The following is a 25,082-nucleotide window of genomic DNA, read 5'->3' as shown; positions in this document are numbered from 1 at the left end:
GGCAGATCGGTCGTCGGACGAAATTTCCCTTCCGAATTTCTTATCGTGTGTACAGGCCTTAAGAATTCAGCTGTCAAAACCCCAGAGGGTCTCAACAGCTACTTTTTCAAAAGCATGGTCTATGGGTTGGATTGTATGGCATCCAAGACACACCCTTAGTTCTTACAAAATGTAGGTGGCCTGCCTCATACACCTGTAGTTCTTAAACTTGAAAAAGAAAAAATATATTTTAAAAAATCAGGTTACTAAATATATATATCTAAGTCATTATGATGACATGACACACCCATAGGTTCTTCCTGTTTACTCCTATTAGTTCAATTGAATGTAGCCTGCTAGGAAGGATTATTGTCCTAATAAGGTATTATATGACATTACACCCATATGAACTTGTTTGACATCTCATTCCAAAATGAATTGAAAATGAATATTTGGCCCCCTTTTGAGTTTTTAAAAGCCTCAACTCATCTGGGAAAACTTTCTACAATATTTTGCACAGTGTCTGTGAAAAATGGTTCCGATTTAGCAAAAAGAGTGTTTATAGAGTCCTGTCCTAATGTTTGGCCAAACCCAAAGGTAAAAAAATAAAAACAGATTATACTGCGCTTAATCAGATCAGGAAGTCAGATCACTGTATCAGCTGCTAGCATATAAAAGTTGTTGTACCGCAACCTTAAACAAATATAAAAACAGGGTATGCAGCGCTCAATACGGTGATCACAGAAATCAATCGGTGATAATAATAGTGGTACTAAAACGAAAGTCCATAGGAGAAAAGGAGTCCCATAAAAGGTTCAAGGTAAGGGTGACGAAACTTCAGAAAGAGTAGCCTCCACCAAACACCAGTATGACTGGCCTCTTACCGGAAATGGGTGATCCCCATTACAGGGATCTCTGTATGCTTTAAACAGTAAATTGGCTCCTTTCTCACTAAATGGACAGTCATATATACAACTCCCGCAGGAAATGCCTCTATGGATAGCAGTCAATCCTCTAATGGACTCAGTGAATTCACCAGTAGCACATGAAAGAAAAAGAACTCCTCATGGTGCAATACGTATGAAACACAGGTAATGCTTTAATGAAGAAAGCCAATAAAACACTCACATTTAAGCTAGTAAAAATAGGCATCAAGGATCGTTTTCCTGGAGGGGACTTGCGAGTGGTCAGTGTGGTAGCTATAACCAATTATTCTCCGGTCTTCTCAGCAGAGGAAGGAGAACGCTGCAAAGGTGTTCAGGAAGCGAGCGTTGCCGGTCCCCAACCGGTTTCATCAAAACCTGACATCATCAGGGGGCGATGGGGATCACCCATTTCCGGTAAGAGGCCACTCATACTGGTGTTTGGTGGAGGCTACTCTTTCTGAAGTTTCATCACCCTTATCTTGGACCTTTTATGGGACTCCTTTTCTCCTATGGACTTTCGTTTTAGTACCACTATTATTATCACCGATTGATTTCTGTGATCACCGTATTGAGCGCTGCAAACCCAAAGGTATTCAGCAGGGTTGAGGTCAAGGCTCTGAGCTGACCACTCAGTTTCCTTCATGCAAAACTGGTCAAACAATATAGACAGTCAGTTCTTATAGTAATCGGCTCAGCTTTCAACTCATACGTGTTTACAAATAGGGATAGCAATATCTAATGTCTAATAGCCAGGTATTCCTTATCTTCATGGGGTTATAATGTCTCATACTTCAGCTTTGCCAGGTCACTTGCAATAGATTACTGGACACCAAACCTTTAAAGTTGTGTAATGGTCTGATTTGGGATTGGATTATTTCCACTTCCTCAAAATCCATTTGTATTGTGATGGAAGAACAAACCATGCAATTAAGAGTAAAAATGGCTAATAGTTGAAGGAACCTAGGAAGATGTCGTTACTGTTCACAATAAAAAATGACAGTGTACTGTCCTTGCTTTGTCAGGATGTATACCAAAAACAAAAATTATAGTGTACTGCCACCACAACCTTATAGTACACCTATAAGCCGTATAAAGTACCTTATTGTCAAATATTTTACTTTACGCAATGGAGAGCATCAATAATGGATTGCTTTAGTTTTACATTGCTGATGATTAACACAACAGAGTGCAGGCTTGGATAGGCGACGAGGAAAATCAGGCATACTAAAGCAAAGAAAATATTGTTTATCTGTGAACTCCAGGGCAACAAAATTCCACTTATATAACAGAGGATATAAAAGATTAAAAATGAGAACATATTCCTAATAGCACTTAAAAGGACATCAAGTTGACCTTTTGTAAATCCGGAGTTATTATTGTTCATATTTTGGGTGTGCTTGAAGAGTGGTACCACCAAAAAGAAAGTAGCTGTACAAAATATGAGAAGTGGGACAAAAGATCCAACACCGGTGATAATGTGTACATTGACATAGTTTATGCATACATTTACATCTTCACTGCTTGTTCCATTGTGAATATGGGTGGAATTTACCTTGGGAAATGAATATACAAACCATCCATGTGGAAGACTGGAAGCAAGAGATATCACCATTGACCCCAGAAGAAGCCTGGGGACCATCCCAGAGATTCTCATCTTGAGTTTTATGAATAATTTGTTGCTGTAGTTGGGGATTTTCACACAATAGAAGACGCAGAGCACCGTGCCCCACCACAGGCTGCAGAAGATTAGAAATATGTAGATGGTGAAAATATAGTCAAAATATTTCATAACCAAGTCCTCAAGCTCAACAGAAATAAACACAAAAATTGTAATTGATAAATGCATGAGCAGAATAATCCTCACCAAGCCCAGGCTTGCCATGATTATGTCAATAGCTTGCAGTTGTTTACCTTGCAACCAGTCAATTAAGTTTTTTGTAAAAATGAATCCATTTAAAAAGAACCCCATGAAGATCAAAGCAAAAATAATAATTATTAAAGGAATTAAAAATGCAAAATCCATGTTTTCTTCAACTTAACATGTACGGTTAACAGAGAATCTGATTTCTTCGTAGATATCTGACAGTAAGTTCTTAAGGTTTTACACGGGCTGCTCTGTGAGATATGATAGTCCTGAGGATATGTTAAAGATATATTTGTTTGCTTCATATTTTGCATGACATTTGGATACTGAAATCTGTGAAGCTATTTTATAGTCATTACATTTGACTGAACATCTGCGTGACTCAGTTCTGATACATGTTCTGCAGTAGCACTGAAATAAGGGATTATCCAGAATGCTTTTAATGGAGGACTCAGGATGCCCAGAACGTCCTTATAGCATGTCCTTAGCACTTCACAAAAGTATAAAAGCCATGAATGTAAAGAAAATTTACAAAAAGGATAAAATGAATTAATGGGAAAAAAAAGGAACTGGGTGCTTTTTTATGTTTTCTAGGTTCGGCAGATATCAAAAAATGTACATCACATCTCCAACAAGACTCTTTGAACGCACCATGTTAAGAATCAGAAATTAGGAATAGTATTCAATTCCTAAAAACAGAATCGGTCCCTGGTCCTGATGGCTTTTTTTTGGCATTTTACAAACAATTCATAGACCTTTTGACCCCCCAACCTGACTTCTTTATTTAATTATATTTTGAATGGCGGACACTTCCCCGACGAGATGTTGCTAGCCAACATGTCCCTGATTCCAAAACTAGGGAAGGACAATTTTACACTCGCTAATTTTTGTTCTCTTTCAGACAAAACTAATGACCTCAAGATTCTTAGTAGACTTTTAGCAAACAGATTGGCAGCGGTCATTACTACTCTATTTTCCCAATATCAAGTCAGACTTTATCCCAGACCGTCAAATCACAGATAACATAAGACTGGCCACAAATATCATCCAGGATGCCATTATAACTTTGTCCTCCATTCTCCTATTTTAGACATTCATAAAGCATTAGATAGTGTCACATGGGAATATATAGCCGATATACTACAACATTATGGGTTATCCCGGGGTATTTTCTCATGCATTTAAGGCTATATATACTATTCCTCAAACAAGAGTTTGCATCACAGGCTGCAATTCTGCCTTTTTTAAGGTGGGCAAGGGTACTCGTCAGGGATATCCGCTCTCACCTTTATTAATTGCTCTCGCCATGGAACCCCTTGCGGTAACCATCCTCCTACACTCAGATATCTCAGGCTATACTAAGGGGGGTTTTGTCCCCCATTCTCCTATTTTAGACATCCATAAAACATTCGATAGTGTCACATAAGAATAATTAGCCACTATACTACAACGCTATGGGTTTCCCGGGGGAATTTTTTCATGCATTTAAGGCTATATATTAGTGATCGTCCGATATTGTTTTTTTTGTGCTGATATCGATATTTTGGTCATCGGATATCGGACATTTTATTATTTCTTTTTTTTTCACAGGTACAGTTGTGGAGAAATTTGGGGGTCTAAAAGACCCCAAACCCCTCCTCTGCACTTAAAAGCATTCAAAACAGCCAAGTTTGGCTGTTTTGAATGCTGTCATTTTTTTAATCTGGCGCCGAATACCCGGAAGTGATGTCATGACATCAATACTGGGTTTTTACATGGAGACCCGATCAGAGCCGAATGCGGCTTTGATCAGGTCTTCTCTTTGGCGGCTATGGAGGTAGGATGCCCGGGTCTCCCGGTGGGACGGGAGACCTGGGCGAGACGCGGAAGGCAGCGGGAGGGGAGGGGGCAAGTAAGTAAGTAATTCTAGGGTACAGCGGGTAAAATTTTAATCGGTTTTGATTCTCCCACATTTCCTGCCGGGTCTCCTCTGGTGATGTGGAATTTTGTTTTTCTAATTTGCAGCCTCTAAATACTTTAGTTGCACAATCTTTCCAACTATGGAAAATGTATAAAAATAGTTCTTTGGATATCTTCTCGTTGCATAAAATAGTTGAAAGTTTATCTCTTTCCAATCTCTGCAGTCTAAGGGTCCTTTCACATGGGCTTTCCGCCCGGCGGACCCTGTTTTGCTCAGCGGGGACTTATGAAAACACCCAGGCTTGTATCTACCCCAGAAAGGCAGATTCTGCTGAACAGCATTCTGGGAGGGGGTATAAGTTTGAGGGGAGCACATGACGCAGTGTCTTTGGCGGGAAGCAGAGTCCCAGGAGGGAGGGTACGGCTGTCTCTCCTCCTCTCAAGAGGAATCGGGTGTCCTGGGCGACTTGCCTGAGGGGACAGAGGGCTGAGCTGAGCTGCAGAGAGGATCCGGTGTGCCGAGGACCAGCGGAGCTGAGAGGGGTCGAGTTTCAGTAAAACATTCCCAGTCGTGAGTACTGCAAACTGCTCCTGGGGGTCTGCCTAGTGAGAGGGGACCACTCTGGAGAAGGTCAGAGTGATCCAGGAGCTAGCTAGTAGAGATGTATAGAACTGTTCGCCGGCGAACAGTTCCCGGCGAACTTAGCATGTTCGCGTTCGCCGCTGCCGGCGAACATATGCGATGTTCGGTCCGCCCCCCATAAGACATCATTGAGGCAAACTTTGACCCTGAACTTTACAGTCAGCAGACACATTTCCAGCCAATCAGCGTACCTCCCTCCCACACCCTCCCACCTCCTATAAATAAGCAAGGGCAGCATCCATCTTAGATCATTCTGAAGCAGTGTGTGTAGTGAGAGTAGGGAGAGAGCTGCTGCTGCTGCTGCTGCTGCTGCTGCTGCTGTTAAGCTAGGGACAGTTAGTCAGTGTTCCTGGTCTTGCAGTGTTCTTGGTCCACTACTGCTGTAATATCAGCACCCCAAAAAGCCCTTCTAAGGGCTGGTATTTGTGTTTTTTTTTTTTAATATATATATATATATATATATATACCTAGCGTCCCCAAAAGCCCTTTTAAGGGCTGGTAATTGAGTTGTTTCTTCATATATATATATATCTATATCTATCTAGTGTCCCCAAAAGCCCTTTTAAGGGCTGGTAATTGAGGATTTTTTTTATTTATATATATACATATATATATATATATATATATATATATATAGTGTCCCCAAAAGCCCTTTTAAGGGCTGGTAAGGTAATAGATTTTTTTCTTTATATATATATCTATATATATCTATTGTACACTGCAGTTGCCTGCCCGCTGTGTGTGAGAGGCCACAGACCCACCACAGACTGTACTGTGTGCACACCACACTCATTTCGGGTGGCACAGGCACAGTACCTGGCATTTTAAAAAATATTTTTTTTTTCCTCTGTCATAATTGCAGTGAGTGCTGTGTCAGGTCCACAGAGTGCACTGTACCACTGCAGTGCACTGCCCACCACTGATATATATACGGTGGCACAGCATCTTGTTGCAATAAATTGAAAAAAAAAAATATTTTTTATTATTGCAGTTGCCTGGGCTGCCAGTTACTGTCAGGTCCACAGAGTGTAGTGTGCCCACTGCAGTGCCACTGTGTGCCCACCCACCACTGATATATAAGGTGGCACAGCAGCTTGCAAAGTAAAAAAAAAAATATATTTTTTTTAATTGCAGTTGCCTGGGTGCCAGTGACTGCTGTCAGGTCCACAGAGAGTGTACTGTGCCACTGCCCACCCACCACTGATATATAAGGTGGCACAGCAGCTTGCAAAGTAAAATAAAATATATTTTTTTAAAATTGCAGTTGCCTGGGTGCCAGTGACTGCTGTCAGGTCCACAGAGAGTGTACTGTGCCACTGCCCACCCACCACTGATATATAAGGTGGCACAGCAGCTTGCAAAGTAAAATAAAATATATATTTTTTAAAATTGCAGTTGCCTGGGTGCCAGTGACTGCTGTCAGGTCCACAGAGAGTGTACTGTGCCACTGCCCACCCACCACTGATATATAAGGTGGCACAGCAGCTTGCAAAGTAAAATAAAATATATTTTTTAAAATTGCAGTTGCCTGGGTGCCAGTGACTGCTGTCAGGTCCACAGAGAGTGTACTGTGCCACTGCCCACCCACCACTGATATATAAGGTGGCACAGCAGCTTGCAAAGTAAAATAAAATATATATTTTTTAAAATTGCAGTTGCCTGGGTGCCAGTGACTGCTGTCAGGTCCACAGAGAGTGTACTGTGCCACTGCCCACCCACCACTGATATATAAGGTGGCACAGCAGCTTGCCAAGTAAAAAAAAAAATATATTTTTTAATTGCAGTTGCCTGAGTGCCAGTGACTGTCAGGTCCACAGAGTGTACTGTACCCACTGCCCAACACTCCTATAGGGTGGCACAGCACCTTGCACTCATAGTACACAACACATTAAAAAAGAAAATGACAGGCAGAGGCAGGCCACCCCGCAAGGGCCGTCGTGGTCGTGGTGCTGTGATTTCCTTAGGCCCTAGAATAATGCCCAGTGTTCAGAGGCCACCACAGACCCTGAACTCAAAAAATTCTGAGGCCATAGTTGACTGGCTTACACAAGACACCCAATCGTCTACAGCTTCCGCTCGGAACCCTAATGCACCATCCTCCTCCAGCTCAGCTTCGGGCACCTCTCAATTTACCACTCGCCAGCCCGCCGGCACCACCACCAACACTAGCACCACAGCCGCTTCACTTGATCCGTCAGAGGAGTTATTTTCACATCAGTTTGAAGAAATAAGTGATGCGCAACTATTAGTGCCAGAGGATGTAGATAACGGGGATATGTCTCAGTCAGGCAGCATTATACACATGGACGTACATTGTGATGATGATGATGTTGTACCTGCTGCTGCTGCCTTTGCTGAGTTGTCAAGTGAAGCGGCTGATGATGACGATGTGTCTGTGGATGTCACCTGGGTGCCTGCTCGAAGAGCAGAAGAAGAGGGGGAAAGTTCAGATGGGGAGACAGAGAGGAGGAGGAGACGAGTTGGAAGCAGGGGGAGGAGGTCATCGCAAGGAGCTAGTGGCGCAGTCAGACAGCATGTAGATTCGGCACCCGGGGTCAGCCAGACAGCACGCCAATCAACGCAAGCTGTTGCCACCACCAGAATGCCGTCCTTGCAAAGCTCAGCAGTGTGGCATTTTTTTTGTGTGTCTGCCTCTGATATCAGCGATGCCATTTGTAACCTGTGCCAAAAGAAACTGAGTCGTGGGAAGTCCAACACCCACCTAGGTACAACTGCTTTGCGAAGGCACATGATCTCACATCACAAACGCCTATGGGATCAACACATGAGTAAAAGCAGCACACAAACTGAAAGCCACCATCCTCCTCCTGGTCCAGCATCTTCAGCCACGTCAACCACTGCTGTCCTCCATGCCCCCTATCAACAACCCGCCCCTCCGCCTCTCACCTTCAGCAGTTCCTGCTCGTCACCTGCCCACAGTCAGGTGTCTGTGAAGGAAATGTTTGAGCGTAAAAAGCCAATCTCGCAGAGTCACCCCCTTGCCCGGCGTCTGACAGCTGGCTTGTCGGAACTCTTAGCCCGCCAGCTTTTACCATACAAGCTGGTGGAGTCTGAGGCCTTCAAAAAATTTGTTGCTATTGGGACACCGCAGTGGAAGGTACCCAGCCGAAATTATTTTTCACAAAAGGCAATCCCCAACCTGTACTCTATTGTGGAAAAGGAAATCATGTCACGTCTGGCACACAGTGTTGGGGCAAGGGTCCATCTGACCACTGATAGCTGGTCTGCAAAGCACGGTCAGGGCAGGTATATAACGTACACTGCGCATTGGGTAAACCTGCTGGCGGCTGCCAAGCATGGAATGCGTGGCTCTGCTGCAGAGGAATTGGTGACACCGCCACGACTTGCAGGCAGGCCTGCTGCCACCTCCTCTACTCCTCCTACTCCATCCTCTTTGCTAACCTCCTCGGCTGAGTCCTCTTCTGCTGTTGCGTCTTGCTCCACACCAACTGCACCCCCCCAGCTCCCCAGGGGCTATTCCACATGCCGGATACGACAGTGTCACGCTGTCTTGGGGTTGACTTGCCTGAAAGCAGAGAGTCACACCGGACCAGCACTACTGTCCGCCCTGAATGCACAGGTGGATCAGTGGCTGACCCCGCGCCAACTGGAGATCGGCAAAGTGGTGTGTGACAACGGGAGCAATTTGTTGGCGGCATTGAATTTGGGCAAGTTGACACATGTGCCGTGCATGGCACATGTGTTGAATCTGATTGTGCAACGTTTTGTGCAGAAGTACCCAGGCTTACAGGACGTCCTCAAGCAGGCCAGGAAGGTGTGTGGCCATTTCAGGCGTTCCTACACGGCCATGGCGCACTTTGCAGATATTCAGCGGCGAAACAACATGCCAGTGAGGCGCTTGATTTGCGACAGCCCGACACGTTGGAATTCAACACTGCTAATGTTCGACCGCCTGCTCCAACAAGAAAAAGCGGTCAACGAGTATTTGTATGACCGGGGTGCTAGGACAGCCTCTGCGGAGCTGGGTATTTTTTTGCCACGCTACTGGACGCTCATGCGCAATGCCTGTAGGCTCATGCGTCCTTTTGAGGAGGTGACAAACCTAGTGAGTCGCACTGAAGGCACCATCAGCGACATCATCCCATATGTTTTTTTCCTGGAGCGTGCCCTGCGAAGAGTGCTGGATCAGGCCGTAGATGAGCGTGAAGAGGAAGAGGAAGAGTTGTGGTCACCATCACCACCACCAGAAACAGCCTTACCATCGATTGCTGGACCTGCGGCAACACTGGAAGAGGAGTGTGAGAAAGAGGAGTCAGAGGAGGAATGTGGCTTTGAGGAGGAGGAACACCAACCACAGCAGGCATCCCAGGGTGCTCGTTGTCACCTATCTGGTACCCGTGGTGTTGTACGTGGCTGGGGGGAAGAACACACCTTCAATGACATCAGTGAGGACGAGGAATTGGACATGAGTAGCTCGGCATCCAACCTTGTGCAAATGGGGTCTTTCATGCTGTCATGCCTGTTGAGAGACCCTCGTATAAAAAGGCTGAAGGAGAACGACCTGTACTGGGTGGCCACGCTACTAGACCCCCGGTATAAGCAGAAAGTCTGTGATATGTTACCCAATTACCGGCAGTCGCAAAGGATGCAGCAGCTACAAAATAAGTTAAAAACTATGCTCTACACAGCGTATAAGGGTGATGTCACAGCACAACGGGAATCCAACAGGGGAAGAGGTGAAAGTAATCCTCCTCCTACCACCACAACCACGCCGGCAAGGACAGGACGCTTTACAGACGTCTTGTTGATGGAGGACATGCGGAGCTTTTTTAGTCCTATGCATCGCCACAGCCCTTCGGGGTCCACCCTCAGAGAACGACTCGACCGACAGGTAGCAGACTACCTTGCCTTAACTGCAGATATCGACACTCTGAGGAGCGATGAACCCCTTGACTACTGGGTGTGCAGGCTTGACCTGTGGCCTGAGCTATCCCAGTTTGCCATTGAACTTCTGGCCTGCCCCGCTTCAAGTGTGCTGTCAGAAAGGACCTTCAGCGCAGCAGGAGGTATTGTCACTGAGAAGAGAAGTCGCCTAGGTCAAAAAAGTCTTGATTACCTCACGTTTATTAAGATGAATGAGGCATGGATCCCGAAGGGACTGACAGTGGGGGATGCATTTGACTAAAAAAGGCCTGGTGATGACTGAGATGCCTTGGCCTAAAAATGGTCCACACGCTGCTGTATATAATCATTCTCTGCATGCCGGATGACTTACGTGACGTCTCCGCCACCAACTACGGTTCAAGCCGCAATGTTTTAGTGCACTTTCTGCCTTAAAACCTCAATTTTTCAGGCCGCTGCTACAGCAGCGGCTGCAACAATACCTACTTTTTCATGCATGTGTACATGCCTAATTTTTCTGGCCTCTGGTGCTACACTGTGGCTGCAAAAAAACAAAAACCAAAAAAAAAAGGCACATACATGTGTCAATTCCCCTTCGTGATCGTTACCTTGTCGTGGTGAAGGGGCTTGCGTATCACAATGAAGCGATCACCTCTAGGATTGTGTTGGCACACCCCAGATGATAAGGTCGTTGCTTCATTGTGTACAGACCAAAAGCGATCCGCAGGATAATTTTTCATAAAAAAAAACATTCATTTTCTTTCATTCTTTCTGCGGAGCTGGGTATTTTTTGGCCGCGTTACTGAATGCTCATGAACAATGGCTGTAGGCTCATGCGTCCTTTTGCGGAGATGACAACCCTGGTGGTCAGTCGAACCCAAGGCAACATCATCGACCTCATCCCATATGCGTTTTTTCTGGAGCGTGCCCTGCGAAGAGTACTGGATCAGGCTGTAGATGAGCATGAAGAGGAAGAGTTGTGGTCCTCATCACCACCAGAAGCAGCCTTGTCGTTGTCAATTGCTGGACCTGTGGCAACGCAGAGAGAGGAGTCTGAAGAAGAGAAGTCAGAGGAGGAAGGTGGCTTTGAGGAGGTGGAATACCAGCCACAGCAGGCGTCCCAGGGGGCTTGTTCTCACCTTTCGGGGACCCTTGGTGTTGTATGTGGCTGGGTGGAGGAAGAGACCTTCAATGATGTCAGTGAGGACAAGGAACGGGACATGGCTAGCTTGGTATCCAACCTTGTGCAAATTGGGAGTTTGCGGTTGTGCAAATGGACTGACTGACTGTTAAACGGGGAGTTTGGTCTGTCAGAGTTTGGTCTGTCACTGTGAAGCGGGCGACGGGCGTAACCCTTACACTACTTAACCGATAAAACATCATACCTGATCGTATTCACACACTGGATGTTTTAGTGCTGGTTTACACTGCCGCTACCACTAAAGTAGCGTCGCTTCCAGTGCGACTTTGGCGCGACTTAGCGCGACTTTGGCGCGACCTCATCGCGAGGTGACTTTTTATTTGGCCAATCACAATATCATGTTTTGTGACCGTCACCTAATTTCCTTTTCCTGTTTTTTGTTTTACATATTTCCCCATGTGTGCAGTGTTGTCTGTGTCAAAGCTCAAATGATAGGCATGTTTGCCTTGGCATATCATATTTCAGCTTGCCAGAAAGAAAAAAAGACAGCTGGAAAGACACTGCATTAGTTTTCTACTAAAAATCATAAGAAAAATGCTGTTTTTTTTGGGTTGTGGACATACTACAGAGCTGAAACTTGACAGGTACACTTTTTAGACCCCCCAGACACTAAATACAAAAAATGACATGCCTGCCTAAAAAAATGCCCGATAAATGCCTGCAAGAGAAAAAGCCAGCCGCAGAGAAGCCGTATTCCTGAAAATATAAGAAAAATGCTGTTTTTTAGGGGTTCTGGACATGCTACAGAGCTGAAACTTGACAGGTACACTTTTTAGACCCCCCAGACACTAAATACAAAAAATGACATGCCTGCCTAAAAAAATGCCCGCTAAATGCCTGCAAGAGAAAAAGCCAGCCGCAGAGAAGCCGTATTCCTGAAAATATAAGAAAAATGCTGTTTTTTAGGGGTTCTGGACATGCTACAGAGCTGAAACTTGACAGGTACACTTTTTAGACCCCCAGACACTAAATACAAAAAATGACATGCCTGCCTAAAAAAATGCCCGATAAATGCCTGCAAGAGAAAAAGCCAGCCGCAGAGAAGCCGTATTACTGAAAATATAAGAAAAATGCTGTTTTTTAGGGGTTCTGGACATGCTACAGAGCTGAAACTTGACAGGTACACTTTTTAGACCCCCCAGACACTAAATACAAAAAATGACATGCCTTCCTAAAAAAATGCCCGCTAAATGCCTGCAAGAGAAAAAGCCAGCCGCAGAGAAGCCGTATTCCTGAAAATATAAGAAAAATGCTGTTTTTTAGGGGTTCTGGACATGCTACAGAGCTGAAACTTGACAGGTACACTTTTTAGACCCCCCAGACACTAAATACAAAAAATGACATGCCTGCCTAAAAATATGCCCAATAAATGCCTGCAAGAGAAAAAGCCAGCCGCAGAGAAGCCGTATTCCTGAAAATATAAGAAAAATGCTGTTTTTTAGGGGTTCTGGACATGCTACAGAGCTGAAACTTGACAGGTACACTTTTTAGACCCCCCAGACACTAAATACAAAAAATGACATGCCTGCCTAAAAAAATGCCCGATAAATGCCTGCAAGAGAAAAAGCCAGCCGCAGAGAAGCCGTATTACTGAAAATATAAGAAAAATGCTGTTTTTTAGGGGTTCTGGACATGCTACAGAGCTGAAACTTGACAGGTACACTTTTTAGACCCCCCAGACACTAAATACAAAAAATGACATGCCTGCCTAAAAAAATGCCCGCTAAATGCCTGCAAGAGAGAAAGCCAGCCGCAGAGAAGCCGTATTCCTGAAAATATAAGAGAAATGCTGTTTTTTAGGGGTTCTGGACATGCTACAGAGCTGAAACTTGACAGGTACACTTTTTAGACCCCCCAGACACTAAATACAAAAAATGACATGCCTGCCTAAAAAAATGCCCGATAAATGCCTGCAAGAAAAAAAGCCAGCCGCAGAGAAGCCGTATTACTGAAAATATAAGAAAAATGCTGTTTTTTAGGGGTTCTGGACATGCTACAGAGCTGAAACTTGACAGGTACACTTTTTAGACCCCCCAGACACTAAATACAAAAAATGACATGCCTGCCTAAAAAAATGCCCGCTAAATGCCTGCAAGAGAAAAAGCCAGCCGCAGAGAAGCCGTATTCCTGAAAATATAAGAAAAATGCTGTTTTTTAGGGGTTCTGGACATGCTACAGAGCTGAAACTTGACAGGTACACTTTTTAGACCCACCAGACACTAAATACAAAAAATGACATGCCTGCCTAAAAAAATGCCCGATAAATGCTTGCAAGAGAAAAAGCCAGCCGCAGAGAAGCCGTATTCCTGAAAATATAAGAAAAATGCTGTTTTTTAGGGGTTCTGGACATGCTACAGAGCTGAAACTTGACAGGTACACTTTTTAGACCCCCCAGACACTAAATACAAAAAATGACATGCCTGCCTAAAAAAATGCCCGATAAATGCCTGCAAGAGAAAAAGCCAGCCGCAGAGAAGCCGTATTACTGAAAATATAAGAAAAATGCTGTTTTTTAGGGGTTCTGGACATGCTACAGAGCTGAAATTTGACAGGTACACTTTTTAGACCCCCCAGACACTAAATACAAAAAATGACATGCCTGCCTAAAAAAATGCCCGCTAAATGCCTGCAAGAGAAAAAGCCAGCCGCAGAGAAGCCGTATTCCTGAAAATATAAGAAAAATGCTGTTTTTTAGGGGTTCTGGACATGCTACAGAGCTGAAACTTGACAGGTACACTTTTTAGACCCCCCAGACACTAAATACAAAAAATGACATGCCTGCCTAAAAAAATGCCCGATAAATGCCTGCAAGAGAAAAAGCCAGCCGCAGAGAAGCCGTATTCCTGAAAATATAAGAAAAATGCTGTTTTTTAGGGGTTCTGGACATGCTACAGAGCTGAAACTTGACAGGTACACTTTTTAGACCCCCCAGACACTAAATACAAAAAATGACATGCCTGCCTAAAAAAATGCCCGATAAATGCCTGCAAGAGAAAAAGCCAGCCGCAGAGAAGCCGTATTACTGAAAATATAAGAAAAATGCTGTTTTTTAGGGGTTCTGGACATGCTACAGAGCTGAAACTTGACAGGTACACTTTTTAGACCCCCCAGACACTAAATACAAAAAATGACATGCCTGCCTAAAAAAATGCCCGCTAAATGCCTGCAAGAGAAAAAGCCAGCCGCAGAGAAGCCGTATTCCTGAAAATATAAGAAAAATGCTGTTTTTTAGGGGTTCTGGACATGCTACAGAGCTGAAACTTGACAGGTACACTTTTTAGACCCCCCAGACACTAAATACAAAATATGACATGCCTGCCCAAAAAAATGCCCGATAAATGCCTGCAAGAGAAAAAGCCAGCCGCAGAGAAGCCGTATTCCTGAAAATATAATAAAAATGCTGTTTTTTAGGGGTTCTGGACATGCTACAGAGCTGAAACTTGACAGGTACACTTTTTAGACCCCCCAGACACTAAATACAAAAAATGACATGCCTGCCTAAAAAAATGCCCGATAAATGCCTGCAAGAAAAAAAGCCAGCCGCAGAGAAGCCGTATTACTGAAAATATAAGAAAAATGCTGTTTTTTAGGGGTTCTGGACATGCTACAGAGCTGAAACTTGACAGGTACACTTTTTAGACCCCCCAGACACTAAATACAAAAAATGACATGCCTGCCTAAAAAAATGCCCGCTAAATGCCTGCAAGAGAAAAAGCCAGCCGCAGAGAAGCCGTATTCCTGAAAATATAAGAAAAATGCTGTTTTTTAGGGGTTCTGGACATGCTACAGAGCTGAAACTTGACAGGTACACTTTTTAGACCCCCCAGACACTAAATACAAAAAATGACATGCCTGCCTAAAAAAATGCCCGATAAATGCCTGCAAGAGAAAAAGCCAGCCGCAGAGAAGCCGTATTACTGAAAATATAAGAAAAATGCTGTTTTTTAGGGGTTCTGGACATGCTACAGAGCTGAAACTTGACAGGTACACTTTTTAGACCCCCAGACACTAAATACAAAAAATGACATGCCTGCCTAAAAAAATGCCCGATAAATGCCTGCAAGAGAAAAAGCCAGCCGCAGAGAAGCTGTATTACTGAAAATATAAGAAAAATGCTGTTTTATTTAGGGGTTCTGGACATGCTACAGAGCTGAAACTTGACAGGTACACTTTTTAGACCCCCCAGACACTAAATACAAAAAATGACATGCCTGCCTAAAAAAATGCCCGCTAAATGCCTGCAAGAGAAAAAGCCAGCCGCAGAGAAGCCATATTCCTGAAAATATAAGAAAAATGCTGTTTTTTAGGGGTTCTGGACATGCTACAGAGCTGAAACTTGACAGGTACACTTTTTAGACCCCCCAGACACTAAATACAAAAAATGACATGCCTGCCTAAAAAAAATGCCCGCTAAATGCCTGCAAGAGAAAAAGCCAGCCGCAGAGAAGCCATATTCCTGAAAATATAAGAAAAATGCTGTTTTTTAGGGGTTCTGGACATGCTACAGAGCTGAAAATTGACAGGTACACTTTTTAGACCCCCCAGACACTAAATACAAAAAATGACATGCCTGCCTAAAAAAATGCCCGATAAATGCCTGCAAGAGAAAAAGCCAGCCGCAGAGAAGCCATATTCCTGAAAATATAAGACAAATGCTGTTTTTTAGGGGTTCTGGACATGCTACAGAGCTGAAACTTCACAGGTACACTTTTTAGACCCCCCCAGATGCTAAATCCAAAGAAATTTTTTATTTTTATTTTTTTTTTAATTTTTCCAATAATTGGCTCTCTATCAAAAAATTATAATTTTTAAGAACTTTTTTTTGCGTGATCCCTCTCCGGCATGCCACAGTCCAGGTGTTAGTCCCCTTGAAACAACTTTTCCATCACTATTGTGGCCAGAAAGAGTCCCTGTGTGTTTTAAAATTCGCCTGCCTATTGAAGTCTATGGCGGTTCGCCCGGTTCGCCGGTTCGCGAACATTTGCCGATGTTCGCGTTCGCCGTTCGTGAACGGCGAATTTTAGGTTCGCGACATCACTACTAGCTAGCTGATGCAAGAGCAAAGTAAAGGGAGTGCCAGTGTTGACCCTGAAGAGTAAAGGGGGTGCCAGTGAGTCGGCCCTGATGTATTCAGTGTACAGTGGAAGTGTACAGCGTGCAGTGTACAGTGTTGAGAGTTGCAGCAGTGTTAAAAAGGCTACCTCAGTTAGGGAGGACTGGAGGGAGCAGCGTCAGAGACTTTTGAGCTAACCAGAGCGTCAGAAGTCAGTCTTTAGTACAGTACAAGCAGGTCAGTGATTTCAAGCACCAGCAAGCGTTGGTCGGCATCCAGCTGGCGTCAAGTCAGCGCTGAAAGGCATTTTTCTCAAGTTGTCCCAATTTGTACCTAGTTGAGCCAGAGCAGTATCCCACTCACTCCCTTCTCCCATCCCTATATAAAATAAACAAAACAAACCAAAGATGCCGGACTGCTCTTTGACTCAGATCTCACACTTGGGCAATCAGCTTAAATGTGCTGTTGGTGTTACCGGTGACCATGGCAGACCGATATCAGGCCCAATGCCTGGAAATATTGCTACAGATTGAATATACTTACGTAAATCATGGAATGTGAAATTATTACTACTTTTAATTAATTTGTACCTTATTAAGTGACGTGCCTCATTTAAAGTCCCTTGACCTTTGCAATGTGTTCGTACCCATGCAGAGAATGCCACTAATATTATAATATAAGCACCATTCTCTACATCATACAAGATGCCATTTAGCACCAGCAGCGCGGGTTTTAATTTTATTTATCTCACATCATACAAGATGGCCCATTGCCAGAGTTGGGCTTTACCATAAGTTATCAAGTTATTACTTGCCACATGGATGTTTTTTAATGAATACATTCCCCAGAATAGTTTACCCAGTTATCTATCCAGAATTACCAAGTAATGTAGCTAGAATCCTCACAAAGACACTCATGAGAAAGCTACGTCTGGTTCTGTACATCAGGGGGGTGTCTTCAAGCAGTCAACTCAAAAATTCCCTAAAACTGTTTAAAAAACAATATATAACGTATTTTATTAAATTATTTTGCAGGGATACAGTAAGGGGAAAGAGGAAGGTAAAAAGGTGACAACAAATCAGAAATCTAGAAATAAAGAACTAAAAATGAAATATAAAATTACATAATATAATGGAAAAACACAACATGCTAGATCTCTTGATTTTACTACATGCCAAACATTATAATATTGAAATGATACAAACATTTTTATTATTTGTTTTTTTTGTTTTTTTGTTTTTTAGAGTAAAGACAATGTTTTCTTTTTTTTTATTAGGGAGAAAAAGATCCGCGCTTGTGGACAATTGGCAAAGGCTGCAGCCTACCTCAAAATATGGCCAAAAGGCTATATCAGAATATATAGGTAGGGTGAGGTAAAGTGGCGCTGCCTGGTAACATATGCTTACAGTAAATGCGATTGAATTTGTGTGCAAGAGTGCAAGTTAATAGAATATCATAAAAGTATCAAAATTATTGAATATATTAGTGGGGGTGTCTCTAAAGTAGTATAGTGCAATGTGCATGAATATGGTGTCAGAAAGGTCAAATATAAATATAAATATAAAATCGTGCTTCATATAACATAAGCTACAAATATATAAACACAGTGCATTCACAATAATAAATACAAGCAATCCTAAAAAGTGCTCGTGCAGTAAACGAACTGAAAATAGTCCAAAAACTCTATTATATTGCTGAGTGAGTCCGTGAATAAAGAACCAGCATAGAAGTGGTTGTTCGCCAAAGATTGTTCGGGTGAAAGTAAGGTGCTTGCAGTGCTTTTTTAAGGGAGTGGGGTGAGTGATGGGCAATAACACACAGGTGCACCCCTCCTATTACTCCCACACTCACCGGAGGTATATACCCCAGCAGGGGTAATGGGCCTTATTGCAGCGTGGTCTTTGTGGCTCCTATGGAAGGGGGGAGGGGATACCCCCTTTTTTTTACCAGGTAGTAGGATCTTCTCTCGGATATATGTGATGATGATATACAAGAAAGAAGTGCCAATATAGTGATGTATCGTTATATACAATGCTTTATTAAAAGATAAATAAGGTCCGTGAGAGGCCGAGCAGTGAGGAGCTCTGCTTGGTGGAAGAGAGCGCCGTGCAGTGAGTGAGTGGGCTCTCCCCCCCCCCCCTCCCCAGCTAGGTGCAGAGCGGGGCCCGAGGCTCACAGAGGACGGTAATGGGGAAATCCAGGCTCGGGGAGCCATAAAGCAGCGGTGGTGGCAAGGAAGCAGGCGGTCATACGCTGAATGTGCGGGACCCTGCCTCAGAGTGAGAGAGGTACAGCATAGGGTGAAAGACCGTGCGGGTCGGCGCGGGGCTGAGGGCCTGTGGAGGAGGAGAGCCAGGGTCGAGTGCCAGCTGGGACAGTAGATGCGGAGGTCGCTGGTCTCCCCTGTATATATGACTCAAGCAGCCAGCCCGGAGCAGAAACAAGCCCTAGAGAGAAGGACAGACATTACCTCATATTTTCTGAGACACACAGTGGCATCACGAAGCACTGTTGGGACCAAGGCATCACAGAAACGCCAAACAAACTCAGGAATGGCAGTTCAGCAGAAAGGGCCCAAAGCTACAGACATTCAATCTATTGGGGTCTCTGCTGGTGGGAAGAAGCCTTTAGTAATGGATATATCGCAGGAACAAAGGAACGAAGAGCCCAAAGAGTCTCTGACTATGCCGCAACAGCCCCAAATACCATCAACAGCGGAGTGGGGTGAGTTTGTAAAGCTGATCCCGACAAAACAGGATATCCAAGATATGGCTGCAGCAATCGTGAGTGACATTAAAATGGAAATATGTGGTTTAAAACAAAAAGTTGACCAAATTGAAGGCAGATTGGTGAATACAGAGTCAGTACAATGTGATTTTGAAGCCAGAATCTCTGAATTAGAAAGTTCACGAGCACAGTTGCAAAAACAAGTCACCTGGTTGTGGCTGCAGCAGGATGATGGTGAGAACCGCAGCCGGAGGAATAATATTCGACTGCGGGGCTTGCCTGAATCAGTAAAGGGCCCAGAGCTCAGAACCACGGTATTGGGTATTTTGAATGGTGTGTTGGAGAGACCCCAAATGGAAAAAATGGAAATTGACAGAGTGCACAGGGTTAAAGCGCCCCGAAAGACAGTAACAGAACTAATCCCAGATGTCCTGATTAGGATTCACCTGTTCTCACTTAAAGAAGACATAATGAGACAAGCATGGGCAAAAGGGCAGATTGAGTATGAAGGTTCTCAGCTGAAACTGTTGCCAGATCTTTCACGGGGGACCCTAAAGATGAGAGCCGCAATTAAACCCCTCCTAGAGGTCATAAGAAAAGTGGGAGCAACTTATTTTTGGGGACACCCCTTCCATTTGAAAGTGGTGAAAGACAGAGAAACGTTCTTATTGAAATGGCCAGACCAGCTCCCCGGGCTCTTTACATTTTTGGGGTGCGCCCCAGTCCATGTGAGTGACTGGATGGATGTCCTAGGAAACTCCGTGAACTATTACATGAATTAAGCCATACAACATGGGTGAAATTTGGAGCAGATAGGTGTGGGGGCAAAACAGATGCTCAGGACAAGGAGACATTAATACAACAAACCTAAAAGCGCTGCACACAGGTTCCTGGCCTATTCCATGTTTTTTTTTTTTTTTTTGTATTTATATTTCTGGTTTTTCCCATGCGTTTTTTTTTTTTTTTCTTGTGTTTGTTTCTGGGGTTCTCCCTATCTCCTCCTCTCCCTCTCTTTCTGGGAGGGGGGAAATTTAAGATGTGTGGAGGTTCCTGGTATCCCCACACCTGCCTTGAACATTTGCTTTGTCAAGATATGTGCGTTTTTTTTCTGCATTTTTTTTCTGTTTTACTTCTTATATGTCCTTACTATCTGAGTCACCCTCGAAGGGGAAGGGGGGGGGGTTACTTTTAGTGTGATTTGTGTTATTTTTTCATGTTTTTCTTATGGGGGATTTGTGGTGTGCGTTTTTGGATTTTTTTTTTTTTTTTTTTTCACAGGAAAGTTGGATATTATATATTTGTATCTGTAGAAATCAACTATAACTTCACAAGGTGTTTTTTTATACATTTTTTTTTTGTTTTTGTTCGTGCCCCCGCCAGCCATGGAGGGCCGGAGCACGATCTTAAGGGTTAAGAGGGAAGGGGGCACTGAGGTAGAGGTAATTTGAGAGTGTTCCCTCACTTTGTGCGGGACACGCTTAAGACATAAAAAAGAAGATATGTGAGACTTAATAATACCGAATTTAAATCACTATTAGGGTGTATACAGAGGATATAGTGACTCAGGGAATAGTTATGGTTAATAGCAACTAGAAGTGAGTAAGAGAGATCCTCCCAGGACCTAGCGTAAGTATGAAGGGTTAAGATGGAGTTGAGGGGAGGGTAGATGTTTTGCAGAAGGGGGGGTGAGGGGGCCCCGGGGCCCTCAGGAAGGGAGATGGGAGAAGGGTGAGGGGAATCCATAGAGTGATAGGAGTAGGAGGCATAGGCAAGGGATCTGACCATGTAGCAATCAAGTCCCCTTTATCTGCGACCTGGCTCGGGGTAGTTTGAGTAGATTGGGAGGCGTAAGAGGGGGTCTCTGGGGCGGGGGGGGGGAGTAGGACATTGACATTATGTGAAGGGAGGCGATCGTCCGCCGAGTTAGAGCTCCTCTAGCTGGACACTTTAAATTTATAGTTTTACTGTCTGCCAGTGATAAGACAGGGACTACATCCCTACCACCACGGTAGGGGTGAGAGGGAGAAGAGCCCATTTTCTTAGCTCCAATTTTTGGAGCCCAGCCTTTTCTTCTTTTTTTCTTCCCTCTTGTGTTCTTGAAGGAGAGTGTCCAGGTACAGTGGCTTGCTCGCGGGGTTTTGGGAACCACGGCCCCCTCAGTAGATAGCGCCTGGTTGCGCTGGTTTAGATAACCATTAGAGGGGGGTAGGGGTAGTGGGTATTAAACAGTATATACATACTTGTGTGGGTGAAGGGGGGTTTCTTTTCTTGACAAAATTTTTTTATTTTTTTTTTCTTCCGCATAGGTTGTGTGGCCGTAGGGGGCAGGGGACCGTTCCACAATGGTGGCTGGAGGTGGGGCGACCCAGGGGGGGGCAGCAGGTTGTAAGATTACGACCTATAATGTGAGGGGACTATCAACCCCACAGAAGCGTAGGAGACTTATGGGGGATCTAAAATGAGATGCTACACAAATAGCTTTCATTCAGGAGACCTACTTCCGCAAAGATGCAGTACCAAAATTTTACAATAAAGACTTTCCATGGGTTTACCACGCTACGTCCCCTATTGCTAAATCAAAGGGTGTGAGCATTTTAATATCAAGTGCTATGAATTGGACCCTGAAAGAAGAATTGGCTGACCCAATGGGTAGGTTCGTGTTGGTGAAGGGGTGGATAGGACGGGTCGAGGTAACCCTCGTAAATGTCTATTTTCCCAACTATGAGCATGTAATGTTTTTACAGAAAATGATTCCAGTTGTCTTGGAATTCCGGGAAGGGCACTTAGTGATGGGAGGTGACTTTAATTATGCCCCAGAACCTTTGTTGGATACCTCCAAAAGAAGCTCATATATGTCATTTGCTAAATTACGAAGGCTACAAAAAGAGATCTCCCTCCTGGGCCTCATCGACCCATGGAGGTTGATGCACCCAGGGGAGAGAAATTACACTTTCTATTCTCCAATCCACAAGGCATATAGTAGGATAGACAGAATCCTGGTTACCCAGGCAGACCTGCCGTTAGTGACAGACTCAGATATCGGAGATTTTTCAATCTCTGACCATTTTCCGGTGTATGTGAGTATAGAGTGGGAATCAAAAAACTGTAGTCCAAGATCATGGCGCATAAATAAGGCCTTATTACATCCTCGGAAACGGAGGGGAAGATAGATGAGGCGTTACATAACTACTTTTTGGAAAATACATCGGAGTCGCTCTCACCTTCCACGATCTGGGAAGCGCACAAGTGCGTGATAAGAGGGGTTCTTATACAGTTGGGTGCACAGCGCAAAAGAGAGCGAGAGGCGAAAATTAAAGAATATCTAACTAAAATTGAACATCTGAGTAGACAGCATAAGAGAACGCTTGCGGAAGTTCACTTGATCCCTCTCATGCGGGTAAGAGAGGAATTAAATCAGATACTTTTCCAAAAGACAGTACGAAATATGTTATGGTTGAAAAGACACCTGTATGAATACGCAAATAAACCAGGGGCGATGTTGGCACGAGCATTGAGGGGCCCAAAAAGACGAACTCAAATTCTACGTCTTAGAAATACAAAAGGTGGGGAGGTTCACACTTCAGCTGACATAGCAGAAGAGTTCTGCTCTTTCTATCGGTCACTATATAACCTACCGGAAATAGGGAGCAAGAAAAGTCCAGAAAAGGGGAAGCAGATAGAGGAGTATTTACGAGACTCGGGCATGCGTACACTTTTAGAAGACCAAGTACTGACTTTGGAAGGCGAGATATCGGGGGAAGAGCTGGCCGCTGCGATTTCACAGACCAAGGCACATAAGGCACCTGGCCCAGATGGCTTTACTTTAAGTTATTACAAGAAATTTGGGGAGCGTTTAAAGAACCCCCTACTATCACATTTCAATGAAGTGGGAAGAAGAGCGGCGTTCCCGTTGGATTCTTTACGGGCGCATATTACTCTAATACTTAAAGAGGAGAAGGACCCCCTGTGTTGTGGAAGCTATCGCCCGATATCTTTGATCAATGTAGACACGAAACTATACGCAAGAATATTAGCAAATCGGCTCTTACCACATATGGCAGACTTGGTCTATTTCGACCAAGTGGGCTTTATTCCTACCCGGGAGGCCCGGGACAATACAATCCGAGCCATAGATTTAATACATCGGGCACGTACATCACGGAAGAAGATGGTACTTTTCGCAGCAGATGCGGAAAAGGCCTTTGACAGGGTGGCGTGGGATTTTATCCGGGCCACCCTGTCATACATAGGCCTGGGACCACAAATGCTGCAATTTATACTGGCACTTTATACGGTCCCTACGGCTGCGGTTAGGGTAAATGAATGGAGGTCGAGTTACTTCCCTATCTCTAATAGAACACGGCAGGGGTGCCCTCTATCTCCGCTTATATTCGTGTTGTGTCTGGAACCCCTATTGTGCAGAATTCGGAGTTCTCCGGATATAGCGGGAATCCAAAGCGGGGGGGAACAACACAAGGTGGCCGCGTTTGCGGATGACCTGCTGTTTTTTGCTACTAACCCTTCTCTTTCATTACCAAATATTCTAGACGCCCTGAAAACATACAGTGGGTTCTCTAATTATAAAATTAATGTAACTAAATCAGCGGCACTCAACATATCGTTATCTGACCAAAAAGAGAGAGCACTTCGAACAGTGTTCCCGTTTCAATGGGCCTCAGATACGCTGAAATACTTAGGGATACAGTTAACGGCAGATCCCGCGGATCTCTATAGAAAGAATTACCTTCCGCTTGTAGGAAAGATTAAAGCAGATCTTAAAATATGGCAGCTGTTGGCAGTGACGTGGTTTGGGCACTGTAGCGTTATTAAAATGAATGTGTTACCCCGTATTTTGTATTTAATGCAGACAATTCCAATAGCAGTTCCAAAAGAATTCTTTCAATCAATCAAGGGCATACTCCGCGCCTATATTTGGGCAAACAAATCCCCAAGAATTAAGATGCAGACGTTGGCCTTACCCAAAGTAAGAGGTGGGATGGGATTACCAGATATCCTGAGATATTACAGGGCGGTCCATATAGTAAGGGTGGTAGACTGGCACTGCAATAAACTTACCAAATGGTGGGTGGATTTAGAGAATGAGGAAACAGGTCAGCTAACCCCCCCAGCCCCATGGTCGGTGTTCGAATCAAAAGACGCTATTCTCAAACATCCTACAGTGGGAGCGACTATAAAAGAAACTAAGAGAATTCAGTCGCATTGGAGGGTAGCCCCGAGTATATCTCCGATGACACCGATCTTGGGGAACCCGGATTTTCCCCCGGGGTGTATAAATGCCAGACTCCGTAGGTGGGCTCAGAATGGTAAAAGGCGCCTAGGTGATGTATGGCAAAATGGGCCTATGCCCTCCCTAGAAGAACTTAGGACAGGTGCAGGAGAATCGCTAGATTATTTCAGCCTTTATCAGTTGTATAATTATATTAGATCAGTTTGGCAGAAAGGGTATGCACCACGAGAGCTAACGGATATGGAAAATATGTGTAGAACAGGTAACGCGACAGGCCATTTGATCTCAAAGTTCTATACACAATTGTCAGAAGATGAGGGAGACCAACAATTGCCGTTTATCCAAAAATGGGAGCAGGAGTTAAACACCGTGTGGTAAAAAAAAAAAAAAAAAGATAAATAAGTCAGGTACTCACATAGATAATAAAAACAACAGGCATCCAAGCAGTAGGGGCCGCGAGTCCCTCGTTGGCGGCCGCTTCCGGGACGCTGTGTGGGTCAGCGACCGGATCTGCGTTGCAGTAGGGTGGAAGTGATGTAATCGCGCACGACGCGTTTCGTCAGAGCGACGTCATCAGGTGCGTGAGTAGCGTCCTTTCCGCTGCCTATTTGTATAGGCTGGTTGCCAGGTGACCGGACCGTTTGGCCAATAAGAAAAA

Source organism: Pelophylax lessonae (genome assembly GCF_965119305.1).
Source record: "Pelophylax lessonae genome assembly, chromosome: 3".
NCBI lineage: Eukaryota > Metazoa > Chordata > Amphibia > Anura > Ranidae > Pelophylax > Pelophylax lessonae.
This window is presented reverse-complemented; position numbering follows the sequence as displayed.